Source organism: Crassostrea angulata, chromosome 8, assembly GCF_025612915.1.
Source record: "Crassostrea angulata isolate pt1a10 chromosome 8, ASM2561291v2, whole genome shotgun sequence".
Taxonomy (NCBI): Eukaryota; Metazoa; Mollusca; class Bivalvia; order Ostreida; family Ostreidae; genus Magallana; species Magallana angulata.
Window position 1 is genome coordinate 53308028 of NC_069118.1, and position 14850 is coordinate 53322877.

Consider the following 14850-nt stretch of genomic DNA (forward strand, 5'->3'; position numbering starts at 1 on the left):
TTAATATTATCACTAGAAGTCTAACCAATTTTATCCATTTAAAAGACAGACGGAGTTATGGTACACATAAAACAAAATCCGGATAATTCAGAGTTATCAAACATGGCTGAAGTTGAAGTTGTTACAGTTGGTAACTGTGAACCAATACAGATAGTTGTTACAATTGGTTACTGAGACACCCTTCAGATAACTGTAACAGTTGGTTACTGTGACCCCTGTCCAGAAAATTGTTACAGATCGATACTGTGACCCAGTACAGATAGCTGCAACAGTTGGTTACTGTGGCCCCTTACAGATAGTTGTTACATTTGGTACTCTGATCCAAAACAGATATAGCTATTACAGTTGGTTACTGTGACCCGAAACAGATAGCTATTACATTTGGTTACTGTGAACCAAAATAAATGGTCAATACAGCTGGTTTATGTGACCTCTACAAATACACTGCACGAAAAGTCGCGTTTAATATAATTTTATAGATTCGTTTACCAAATTATATTTCTTGTTTTTAATATAATTTGTGTATAACGTTATATCATATGCAAAATATAATGTCATTTACTTAATTGGATTTTATAATAAAGTATAATTAGATTTAATGCGATATACAACAAGAATAATGTAGTTTAATAGAAAAAATTATACGTTTCGTTTAAGAAAATTGACATTCATACGTAAATACATTTATACATAAAGTTTAATAATGTTTCTGGTATTCAGGAAATATATATGATAATTGATGTGTCAATAATATGTTATTTTATACAAAATAAAATGTTGTTTACGTACTCATTATTGCAAATACACAAAATCGTCCATATGTATCAAACTATCTGATCATTATGTTCTGATTTAATCATGGGAGGGGTTCGAGACGGTAACCACAAAACATCCTATAATGATTATTTTTTCAGACACGTATAAGTAGATTAGATACAATATACAAAAAAGAATAATAAAGTTTAATAGAAAAAATATATAACTATGATAATTTTAGTTTGATCTTTAGATGTAAATTTGCTTATACTTGAAGTTTAACTAAGTTTGATTTGCATTAGATATACGTGATAATTTAATGTGCCATTAATACATCTTTCATTTAGAATAAAATATTGTTTATACACTGATACAAACAGACAAAATATTATAAAGCATCCAATATTATTATATGCTGCAGCTCTGAACTTACATGTACGTGGAAGGGGTTTGGGACGAAAAAAAAAACCCCACTAAATTAATCACTTCAAGGAAATATTTGATTTGTAGTAAAAAAAAAAACACCTCACAAAGCAAATAAAAAATATTTGACTATAACAATTGATTCAGGATGAGAGAGAGAGAGAGAGAGAGAGAGAGAGAGAGAGAGAGAGAGAGAGAGAGAGAGAGAGAGAGAGAGTTTGTTTAACCTCTACGCGCATGCGAATCAAATTAAGCCAATCAAAAATCGAGAGAATTCTGAACCCGCCAAGCTGCGATGGAGATAACATGTCGGATTCGAGTGAAGTAGCGAAGTAGATCTATCAGAATTTAGTGCTCTTGGACTGATGAATCACCAGATTCGTACATCGACGAAATCTTTAGGAAAACATCCATTGTCAAGACTATTGTCAAGTGCCGAAAGGGAAGAAAAAGTCACCACCATGTCAAGCAGGTAGAGCGCTCGTGAGAAACAAGATGGCGAAACAGTCCCACAACGTCAGTCCTTTGCCTCAACTTCTGTTCTTACATGTAGCAGCACCTTGGAGATAGGTTAGCCGGCCAGTATGTACCAGTTGTTTAATAGGTATGGTGGTGATTACGGTATCGATAAACAAGCGTCCCATTAACACATGCTCTTGTAATTTTATAGTTACTTCCCCTTGTGAACATGATTATTTCCCTTGTAAGAAGTACAGTCAACTCGTAACCAAACTGATTTGTAATCAAATAGTCCGAGTGAAAAATAACTTCAAATTACGTGATTATGCCCACAGTCATAACTTTTTAATATTGATATTCATTTCAATAAATATTGTCGGGTATGTCATATTATCGCATAGCACCCGAACTCCGTCACTACCCTAACTCCGTCACTTTCGGGAAACTCCTCGCCGTTTGAAATCAAGTGCGATTATGACGTCATTTTTTGCATGTCAAAAATCCTCAATCAAATGTAAACAATTTACAACGTTTAAATTTAAGAATGTGTTCAAACATAACAAAATTACACCCTGTTCATTTTATGCAACAATAATTGCGTGAAATCAGCTAACACCTTTTTACGGGTGCACTAAAATAACGATATTTCTGACATGCGGGCCTATTTGATTATTTACTGTGGTCAGTCATTTTAAGAGAGGTCAAAATGAAACATACACATGTAATTTATTTTTTATTAAGGTTATTAATACATTTTTTTCAGTCCGCAATAGCCTTTATGCACTACACTGATGATAACGTCAAATCGCTCATGTCGTAATTTTTGCCTTATACAGGGTTACAGATATATACGGTGTGTCGGTAATTATAGAATATGCTACATTTATTAAAAATGCAATAAATAAATAATATAACCATTAATATATTCATTATTGATATGATATATTTGAAACATGTAAGGACAGAAATCAAACGACATCCATACATTCTGAAAAGGTCATTGTGATTGTTGTTACAAGGACCAATTTTTTTATTCTGGCGATCATTTCACTTTGATGAAATTAAATACAATTTAAATTGTATACACCGATTTTACTTATTATAACTTGCCCTAGATACAAGTTGAGTTTAAACTAAATTGTTAATGTGTCTTTATTCCCTGGCGTATCATAGATCATGTGGGTGACGGAGTTAGGTTCATAAGTTATGATAGCACGTGTGATAAACGTCGTATTCAGAGGGCTTATTTGAATAATAATAAAAATATTTTTGTTAATAATTTTATAGATTATAACGTTTCATGTTATATTTTGTGATTGCAAATAATAAAAACCGCCAAAAATAATTTGCAGAGAAACGCGGACTGTTTTCTGCATATGGTGAAGGAGTTTGGGTACTCAGGGATATATAAATAGTGCCTGTTTGGGAGGGTAACAGTTGAAATTGACACCCCGAGAAAACCATTGTCAACCGACGCGAAGCGGAGGTTGACAATGGTTTTCGAGGGATGTCAATTTCAACTGTTATCCTCCCAAACAGGCACTATTTATTTTGTTATACTGAATGTCTTAATTTTTAAGAAACTTTTACTGCTTTTATATAGGAATAACGTGAATTCTACAGCGAACCGTACGCGCATAATTTTCGCGCATGTAACATTTTTTAATGTTACCCGTTGCTAAGTGCATTGCTAACGCTGAGGGTAATAGAAAATATTATTAACTGCGTCTTAACCAATCAGATTTCAGTATTTAACATGAAAGTATAACTATCAAATTACCATATTATCTACCGGTATAAGTATTTGTACTCGCAGATGCTTGGGGACGGGACCCCTAACCCCCATATTCACCCCCCCCCCCCCCACACATTCACAAGTTATTTTTTCACCATTTGACACCTTATGAAATTAAAAAGACCATCATTTCCAGTCGGTCAGTACTTTTTCAGTTATGAGCCCGTCCTATGATGTCGTGGTAGTTATATTATTTTGTTAAAAAATCTATCAATACGAAAATATTTCCAGAAACTATTGTTTTGTGTTTAACGTGTCTGTTTTCAATGTCTAAAAATATTCCGACGTCAAATGTCAATTTCAGCGCGTGCTACTATAAGTTAACAGAAATACCGCGATACCATAGAACCAGCGATATGATAGAAACAAGTATAAATAATAAGGATTTCCTAGCGAGGTGTCAAATTTTACAAGATGGTGTCTGCTGACATTGCAAATTCTTTGCTTTTTATACCAGGGGTATATATTTTATTTCTACATAGCTTTTGCGTTAATTGTGTTTTTAAATGTAGCATAAATTAAACAAATAGTTAATTAAAAATAAATGATAAAAAAATAACCCGAGAATGGAGGGGGGGGGGAGCAATGATTAAACACACAAGTTTCAAATTTCATCAATGTTGATTATAATTTGTCCCAAGTTATTGCTTCCATCACTTTTTGATGATTTTTTATAAAAATACACCTACACTCAAATAGAAGTACAGTTGAAATCGATGAAATGGAAAATATATCCAAGATATCTCCATTCAATGACACATCATTTTTCACTCATAAAAGTTCACAGGAAGGTAAATAAATTTCTTACGGAAATTTATAATAGGAAATGTCTACATCTTTTCACCATCTGGAAATCACTTGGAATATATACCTTGCACAATTTTTCGTTATCCAGGCTATTTCATGGCTGGTGCAATGAAAAATCCCCATAGACTATTTTGAGTTGTATATTGAGATCTGAAGGGGCAAAAGCCAAAGGGGTGTTTCAAAACAGATAATCTGAAGATATTTCATATCTATTTTGAGGATGAACATAATTTGAGCACATAGGTATTTATGATTATCAAAATATCAAGAAAACGTGAACGAAGAAAAAACTCGGGACAGAGTGTAGCTATTAACCAAGAATTGCTACCCATTATAGTCACAATCTGTGACCTATTGATTAAGAGTCGGCTTGGGTATACGAGTCGGTTTGGGTACGTCTTGACTTGATTCCCCTTAGAGGCCTAGAATAACTCTTCAATGCCTGTATTTTGATTTATTTTCACTATTTTGATGAATAGGACCAGCATCGTGGCCACTTTTCAAGTTGAGAAAGATTGAGTTTCGGCAGGAAAAAATCTTGGAGGGGCAGAAGGAAATCATCGCTAAATACTCTCTGAAAGTAATCCATCGCAAAAGAAAGGAAATAAGAAAGTTAAAATATGTGTACCCAGCCAAGTACATGTAAGTATATTTGATGTCAATAAAATATTGGTCTGATTTGCTATATTTAACATATAAACGCAAAAAAATATAGGGATGGGACAATACACCAGTGCATCACGGTATATACTTTGACGATATTTGGATCGATACATTTACCATTAATACAACGATACCGTAGTGAACTTTTTTTTTATTTTCATAAAATATCCGAGCTTCATATACCAGCTATTTTAAGTCCGCGCGCCTAATATGAAAGTACAAAGATGGCAGAAAACCTCGTAAAGTTGTCAAATCGATTCAAGATAAATATGGAGTGTGGAAAACTTTCGGATTACTTGTTTATGAAAAGTAGTGAATACAAGACGAAAGTAATTTGTAAATTGTTCAACGTTCATTTTAAATATAATGAAATCACTTTGGACATGTGGTAATACATGGACAGATTCAATAAATTTTAAGCCCTTATTCATGTTTTCATTAAGTTGCAATGTATCGTGATATGTATCATATCGCATCTCATGTATCATGATTTGTACCAAATCTGCTAAGTAAAGTATCGTCCCAGCCCTGAAAAAATTCATGACTGAATTGAAGCTGCAGATTGTTTTTTTCAGTGATTAATCTATTGTAGCTTTTTGTTTAAATGTTTTTTGAATTAGGTTTTGCTGGAATCTTGTTTGGGGGGGGGGGGGGGGGGGCTAAGAATTAGAGGATTATGTGGTACATTCTCTGACAAAAAACAGGAATTAAAACAGTAGGCTTCATCTGAACACAACATTTTACAAAGCTTTGGCTAAAATAAATAAAAGAATTGGGTGATAAAGCCTTTCATTTTTGTTGTACACCTGATTTCCACACCTAAAACTCATGATGTTCTGTATACCTTACTGATTTTTTTTTTGCATGTTTGAATGTAATATTGCTGAGACATAACATACATATATTTGATAAGCATAAATGTTGTGACTGGCTTGTATATTAATATATATTCAATCATTTGTACACATCTAAAATTTTTGTTAATTGTATTCTACAGGCTTATACTGTAATGTACATGTGGAGCGTATTGAGAGGAGTTATCTCAATATCAGCAACTATATAATTGTATGGCCTTGGTATGATATTTTGTGAATGCATACTTTCAGATTGCTGTGCATGATGGATACTCCCATGGAATTTCCCTAGGATTGTAGTGAAAAATGAAATCTGATGATGGAAACCAAATATTGAAGTAAAACTTTTTAAAGAATTAATAACTTAGACCACACCAATAAAAATTTTTGTTTGCAGGGTTCGACACTAACCTTAGTCCGTTAGTCACAGACTAATAGATTTTCATACGGATTAACAAAATTTCTGTCTAGTCAGTCCGGTCAAACTAATAAAAAGTTTTGCTTAAAAAATGTGTAAATTAACGATGTGTGATTGTCGACATTTTAATGGAAAACCCTGACTGTATTTTTATTATCTAGCATATGATACATTGCATTGATTATAGAGTTACCAAGCGAAAACAACAGAGGTATTGCAGGATATTATGGGTAGGGATGGGACGATCCACCGGTGCACCGGTGCATCACGGTATTTATTTTGACGATATTTGGATCGATACATTTACCATTAATACAACGATACCTAAGTGAACTTTTTTTATTTTCCAAAAGTATCCGAGCTTCATAATCGGCTATTTTTAGTCCGCGCGCCTAATATGAAAGTACAAAGATGGCGGAAAACCTCGTAAAGTTGTCAAAACTGTTAGGAAGCTAAATCTGGAGTGTGGTAAACTTTTGGATTACTTGTTTATGAATAAGTAGTGTATATGAGACTAAAGTAATTTGTAAATTGTGCAATGTTCATTTAAAATATAATAAAATAACTTTGGACATGCGGTAATACATCAACAGATTGAATAAATTTTAAACCCTTATTCATGTTTTCATTTAGTTGCAATGTATCGTGATATGTATCGTATCGCATCTCATGTATCGTGATATGTACCGAATCGGAAGAGCACAGTATCGTCCCAGCCCTAATTATGGGTGACTTGATTATTTCTTTGCCGTAAGGGGATGTCCGAGAAAATTATAGGTTACAAGCGCACGTGTTCACAACAACAGCTTCGCAAAGGGACGCTTATGTGTTTTAAAAAATATAGGTGAAACGAATCTCCTGTGAGTTGTTTAATTTAAATGAATTGTTTTACGTTAAATAATTTGTGATAAATTGCTTATTATTTTAAACAGATTTTTAAAGAACTTAGACAATGAAAAGAACAAGGTATCTCATAGCCTGGATCTAATTTGCATAGATCTATTTATAACATCTGTAATGGCGGCATACACCTAGTACACAGAGATAGTGAATACGCAGCTCATTGCTATGTACTGCATAGCACAATACAACTAAACATGTGCAACACCTGTAAGAAAAACATAGTGTATATTATGCACCCCTTTCTTACAAATGCTATTTAAAAACTCCATACTATATATAAGGCAAATGTGGTAATGCTTTTTAATTTATTTCTGACGGGCACATAAAATTGCCTGCGGACTAGTTAAAATGAACAGGCACTAGTCCGGCTGGACTAATGCATAAAACAGTTAGTGTCGAACCCTGTGTTTGTCAGATCCCGCGCTCTTGTATTTAAATAAAACTTTACAAATAATATTCTAATTTTTGTTGCAATGTTATATTTTAGATGCAATAAACAGATATTTCCTGTCTACATAGATGCAAGATAAAGGAAGGAGAGAGTAGATTCCTTCAAGAAAGGAATGGATCTGTATCAAAGGAAACAAGGGTATGCCCAATTTTATGCACTGCATGTTTTGAGAGTCTAGACCATACATATGTTCAAATGTCACTGTTTACAACTGCCAAAATCATGAACTTGTATTGAAGTTCTAATTTATGCTGTATTATATACAGTGACTGTTCTATTGATTTAACTTACCTTTTAAGATTAATAAGGAGTTTTGATGTATAAATCGCATTTGCAGATAAGGCAAGAATTAACAGAAATGTAAATACTTGTTATTATGCCCCCTTCAGACAAGGGAGGGAATACTACATTGCTGTTGTTGATCGGCCCGTCCACCAACAATTTCCTTTAACGCAGAGGTTGCTCCTATTGATATGAAATTTGACACACAGATTCATCATAATAATATTTTGGTCAAGTTTGATTTAGAGTCTAATTGAGCAATTTTTGACAGAGTTATGCCCCTTGGATATGGGAAAATCCCAATTATTTGCTTTTTCGTTCATTTCTTTGTAGAGGTCTCCAAGGAAGAAGGGGACAATTGTGTTTCACAAATATCTCTTGTTTTTTGAAATATATAGTCTCATAACTGCAATAGTGTGTGCAGACAAATTTTCATGATGCACAAACGCCTGTTACTCCTCTTTCAAAAAACAATGATTTAATGCTTAAATAAATTGTCTGAGGAATTTAAAAGAAAAGCCTGAACATTTTACAATGTTGGCTTTTTAAAGACAATATGTGTGTATAAACATGTGTATTTATGTGTGTATATATGTTGTAGAAAATGGAAGTTATACTATAGACAGGCTGTCAGGATGTATTTAAACAGAAGACCTCCTGGGATGAGGAGAAAAAGAAACAAGTAGAACCTGTATTTCTTGTCGAGTACTTGATGATGTCATCAGAATATGAAAATGATTGGGAAGATGACACAATATATGAAATCACATCTCTAAAGTGGCGCTCTGACGAATGTTTAATTGGACACCAAAAGTTCTGCTCTGAAATCCAAATGTTCAAAAAGGCAAATTATATGACGTGTAAGGACCAACAATGAATCATCTAGAGACAAACCAGAAAATATATCAAATGAACAGAAATGGGCCATTTGAGATTTTTAAAAGAGTTGCTACTGTCATGTATAATTAGCTCACCTGAGCTGAAAGTTATTATATTTTACTGATATACAAGCATTTTGACATATACATTGTTGATTGTATAAAATTGTTAACTCCGTCCCATGGACAATTTTTGTTCCTCGCAAGAGGTTCATTTTTTGATGTAGGTTTATTATCCATGTATAAAGAGTTGTTTAACACTTCTTGAGAACTGCAAAGCTCAATATGTGATATGACTGTAAAATCATTGCAAAATAGCTTGATGTATTGTTGTAGTATGATGAACCTAAAAATATGCTGGGTATTTTTTTAAATACAGGATCTGATATTACTTGTTCAACTCATATTGTTATATAAAAGAATATTCATTGTGTATTTTTTTATTGTTGAATTTTTTTTTTATGCTGATCAATTACAGATTAAATTTGGCCATTATGATTTTCAATTTTTGTCATATTGGCATGTAACAAGTCATACTTTTTTTAACTCAATTTATTTACAAATATGTTTAAGTTTATTTCCAGTAATTAGTGCATACATCTCTATAGCATAATAGAACTGAAGACAATAGGAAGTTATTTATTTTTAAAGGGAGCTCTGTTGGCAGTTAGTTGCAGATCTTGATACCCAAGTAAGAGAAAGGTGGCGTCTCTGACCGATCCTTTTGCTCCTGCTTGTGGGCGAGTGAGTCTTCCCTGTCAAAGGCTTGTATAAGTTTAAAATCATAGATCAAATTATAAACTTAACACATATGAGTGATATAAAGTGGTTATTTTAATGAATATTTTATCATAATTTGTTTCTTTTGTTCTAAGTAAAGAGTTAAAGACTAGATTTTTGATAATTTATTGAGTAAAGAGTAGTTTTTATGGACATAAAGGCAGTTATACAGGACTTTTTGTATGTATATCTTTCAGAGCTTGTTCCTGAAACTTGGGCGTAGACTAGAAAATTTAAGGAAAAAATACAATTTTTATCTCAAGTTATTTTAATCTACATATTTGTACAAGTTTCACTTATATAATTTATTAGCTTAATTAGCTCTATAGTCAACCAAATTTGTTGTTAAAAATATACAGGAGACAATGCAAGAGTATTTTGAAAGGGCTTTGCTGGCAGTAAGTAGCAGATCTTGATACCCAAGTAAGAGAAAGGTGGTGTCTCTGGCCGATCCTTTTGCTCTTGCTTGTGGGCGAGTGAGGCTTCCCTGTCAGTTTCTTACAGATGCAAGGAATAAACAAACAAGACTTGATAAGACATTTCTGAGTAAAATAATGGGGAACTGTTTTTTTTATGATAAGTAAGATTGAGTTGAATATTTATAGTGTCATAACTATATTTTACATTCTGTACATGCATATGCCAGGTCTTATTTCAGACCTTAATAGGATAGACTAGAAGAATTTTTATTGAAAGTGAATTTTAAGCAGGAGACAATGAAAGAGTATTTTGAAAGGGCTTTGCTGGCAGTAAGTTGCAGATCTTGATACCCAAGTAAGAGAAAGGTGGTGTCTCTAACCGATCCTTTTGCTCTTGCTTGTGGGCAAGTGAGGCTTCCCTGTCAGTTTCTTACAGATGCAAGAAATAAACAAGACTTGATAAGACATTTCTGAGTAAAATATTGGGGAAACTGTTTTCTTTTTATGATAAGTAAGATTGAGTTGAATTTTTATAGTGTCATAACTTTTTTAAATTTTGTACATGCATATGCTTGATCTTATTCCAGACCTTATTAGGATAGACTAGAAGAATTTTATTGAATTTCCATGATTTAAATTTACCATATCGCCAAATTTTGATAATCAATTATTGTTTGCATTGGAAGTTTGTGTAAATTAAAATTACTTTATATACGTTCCAAAATGTTAACTGAATAGTCTGGTCATTAGAATATGTATTTTTCTTTTCTGTATAATAAATTTTCAATATTAAAATGATTTTTAAAATCACATGAAGTGTTTAAAATTAGAGATGCACATGTACATCCTATTATTGAACAATTTGTTCATTCAATTTAGTATAATTTGGTATTTGTATGCATCATATCTATAAATATATAGGGGTTTTTCAATGCTATTACATATAATATGATTGTTAATATACATCTTCTCTGAAGTGGTTTTCATGGAAACTCTTATCTATTTGCAGTTATGAACTATAGAGTATGTATGTAGTATGTATGTTTCTATGAAAACATGCTATTTTCAAAATACATGTACTAGGAAAGAGAATTTGTGTGTGCGTGTGTATGTATTTTAGTGACCAGTAAATAAGTAAAAAAAATTGATGACTTCAGTATTGTAAACTTTCAACAATTGCTTTTCTTTATCCACATGCATTATATAGAAAAACTGACTGTGTTGTAATTTATGTTGTATATGAAAATACGCAAGTTAAGCTAGAATTTGTTATTTGCAGACCATGCAGCAATTTTTATGGGTCTGTTTCAGTTGTGTTTTTTTTCCCTACTAGGCCATATAGATTCCATTATTTCAGTCAAATGTGCATTTCACAATTCCAAATTTGGACATTTTACCTAAGTATTTTTTAAGAACTATATCAGAAATTGTAATGGCATCCATTCCATATGTATCTGATCATGACGTACGTATTGTAATTTTCTAAATTGTGACTTTTATGCTTAAAACTTTGAAATGTTTTGCTCAGTAAGAATACATGTATTTATTTTTTTACATCATTGAGACTTTAACATGCAATAAAATCGAATCTTAAGTGGACTTGTGTGTGATTTTAATTTTCAAAAATGATAGCAAAAACAATTTCAAAGAAAACAACTGGATGTTTGAAGTTATATAAAGTTGTATGCGGTGGTATAATTATTTAAATAAACGAAAATAATAATGACGTAAAATATATACAATTCCAGTTTATATTGGCAGGTTTAATCAAAATATTATCGTTGCATAAACAAGAGGTATAATGTAAGTTGATAAAAGCGTTTATTTGAATGTTTTAGGAAGTTTAAGATATCCGTATATAATTTAATTTTTGACAGTTTATAATGTAAAATGTAAATTAAACGAGAACAAATAATGAATTAAAATTCAACATTAAATTTTATTAACCAAACAAATTTAATATATCCATTAAACTTAATTTTTTGAGCATGTTTAATGAAAATTATACGTTTTATATACAAGAGGTATAATGTTAGTTTACGGAACACTTAAATCTGTACGTACATGTATGAGTAAGTTTACAATTTTTCCGACATTATTAAATTTGTTCTTTTACGGAATCCAGTAAACTCATATTAAATGCTAATTATTTTTAAACGTTTTCGGGCACACAATATGTAATACTACATACTTAAATTTTAAATAATCGTAACGTTTATATTGCATTTAAGGTGAAATTAAACGCGACTTTTCGTGCAGTGATAGCTATTACATTTGGTTACTGTTACGGTTACTGATTATAGTTGGTTACTAAGACTTCTTGAATATGGATGTTACAGTTGATTAAAGTGACGCGCTATATAGATAATTGTTAAGTAGATTAGGATAACGCCGCTCAGATAACTGTTACCGTTGGTTACACAGGTTGTGATCCCACAGCAGGTTGTAACACTTTGTTACGATGACCCCACTACAGATTAACATTAAGTTACATTAAGTGCCCCCTACAGAAAATTGTTTCAGTCGGTTACTATTACTTCATTTCAAATTAATGTTACAGTTGGCTACTATGAACCCCTACACGCATGTAGTACCATAAAGGTAATTGTAACAGTTGGTTACTGTGACCCCCTACACGCATGTAGTACCATAAAGGTAATTGTAACAGTTTGATACTGTGATCCTCACATAGTAACAGTTGGTTACTGTGATCCTCACATAGCCACAGTTGGATACTGTGATGTTACACGCTATAAGCAATTATTGTTACAGTTGGCTACTATGACCCCCTACAAGCATGTAGTACCATAAAGGTAATTGTAACAGTTGGTTACTGTGATCCTCACATAACCACAGTTGGATACTGTGATGTTACACGCTATAAACAATTAATGTTACAGTTGGCTACTATGACCCCCTACAAGCATGTAGTACCATAAAGGTAATTGTAACAGTTGGTTACTGTGATCCTCACATAACCACAGTTGGATACTGTGATGTTACACGCTATAAACAATTATTGTTACAGTTGGCTACTATGACCCCCTACAAGCATGTAGTACCATAAAGGTAATTGTAACAGTTGGTTACTGTGATCCTCACATAACCACAGTTGGATACTGTGATGTTACACGCTATAAACAATTAATGTTACAGTTGGCTACTATGACCCCCTACAAGCATGTAGTACCATAAAGGTAATTGTAACAGTTGGTTACTGTGATCCTCACATAACCACAGTTGGATACTGTGATGTTACACGCTATAAACAATTATTGTTACATTATGTTACCTGTGTACCACGTGACCCTTACAGATCATATGATTATGTAAAAGTTATTAACATTATAGAAAACTGTTACAGTTAGTTACTGTGACCTCGTACAGATAATTGTTACAGCTAGTTACTGTGACATCTTTTATTAATTAAGGAATAAATCTGAAAAAATATGAACGGGGTTCATTGGTGTTCTCTTTTCAACCATTTGTTTCGCACTGACGATTCGATCAATTTGAGACCATTTTAAACAGGAGGCCAAAAGCATTTTATCAATATACTATTTTTGGAGAGACAGTAAGTATTCTTGATGCATCGTTGTTAAAATTGAAGATAACACCGAAACTTTGTTACTTATTTTCTTTGTAAATTATTGAAAATGACAGTCAGACTGGTTTATAACATGATTTTTCATTGGGTTAACCAACAAGCCTTGATACACAATTATACAAAGCTATTGTTGTGAAGCATAATTGAAATAATATTTATCTTCAAATTACAGCAAAATTTGTAAGCATCTGTTTAAAAAAAAGCTGTATGCATCTTTTATTTACTAGTTCTTGACTACGCTGCAGATAACAATGTGCTATTAACCCTACGTGTTAGTTCATACATGTACTAACAACCTTGTTGGAAATGAAAACAAATCCAACATGCCGGAAAAAGTACAATCATGATTATACAAAGATGGTGGGGGTTGCGTTTTGGTTAATATATGTTGATGTTAAAAGCTGTCTAATACTGGTTTAAGATTTCGTCCTTGGAAAAGAGAATTCAAGTAAATTGGATATTTCGATTCGTAAGTTCAGTTAAATATCATCTCTTAAACCGCGAATTATAAGAGCATCTTATGACCATGCAGTCGTTAATGAAATCGGTGTCCCTGGCCGTAGGTTAACGAAGATATAACCATCATGAAGTCATTGGGAGGGGTCTGCTTTATGACGTCAAAAATTACGTCATAATTTAAAAGTAACCGTACGTACAAAATAATTTTAAGACGTCTAAACACTAACATTTGGAAATTGTTTTTTTCTTTTGGCCCTGCGCATTCATGGGATTTAAGAATTATTTCATCGCAAAATTTCAACCCAATCTTGAGGAGTAAATTAATGCTTTATTCTCCTTGAAACGACTTTCAACGATGAAAATATTTTCAAGGTTAGTAGCCTATATAATTTAATATACATGCTTATCAAAATTGCGCAGCGATATATAAAGATTTTACCGTTTCATAATTTGCAATATGATTGAAGTACATGTATTTATATTTATATGTAGATTGCAACCATTTTTTCATAAAACATTATACTTGTTTGCAAATCTGTGAAGAGATCTAGCGGCATACTGGTACTGTACAAGTTATCGGCTAAGACTAGTTTATAGCACGCGACTATCCGAAATTTTTGAATTTAGTCGTCTGTTTCGAATAAGGAAAATTAAGTTTGCTTGAAAACTTTCTTGAATATGATTTAACCATGAGCTTGAACGATCATTGTTTACCGCAGGTTTACATCTTTGCACGTTCAGCAGTGGGGGAAGTGACGTAATAAGTTAAAACTCGAATATGTCATATGTTATTATATACCTTCTTTGATTTGACTGTACACAGGCGTCGGAACTGGGGGGGGGGGGGGGGGGCTTAGCTCAGCAAAGATAATTGTTCCTAAATTAACCTTGAAAAG

General features: G+C 32.6%; 1 pseudogene; it reads left to right on the top strand.

Annotated features, from left to right (window-relative positions):
- Nucleotides 1-1181: 1181 nt before the first annotated feature.
- On the top strand, nucleotides 1182-6304 carry LOC128159514 (uncharacterized; annotated as a pseudogene).
- Nucleotides 6305-14850: the final 8546 nt, after the last annotated feature.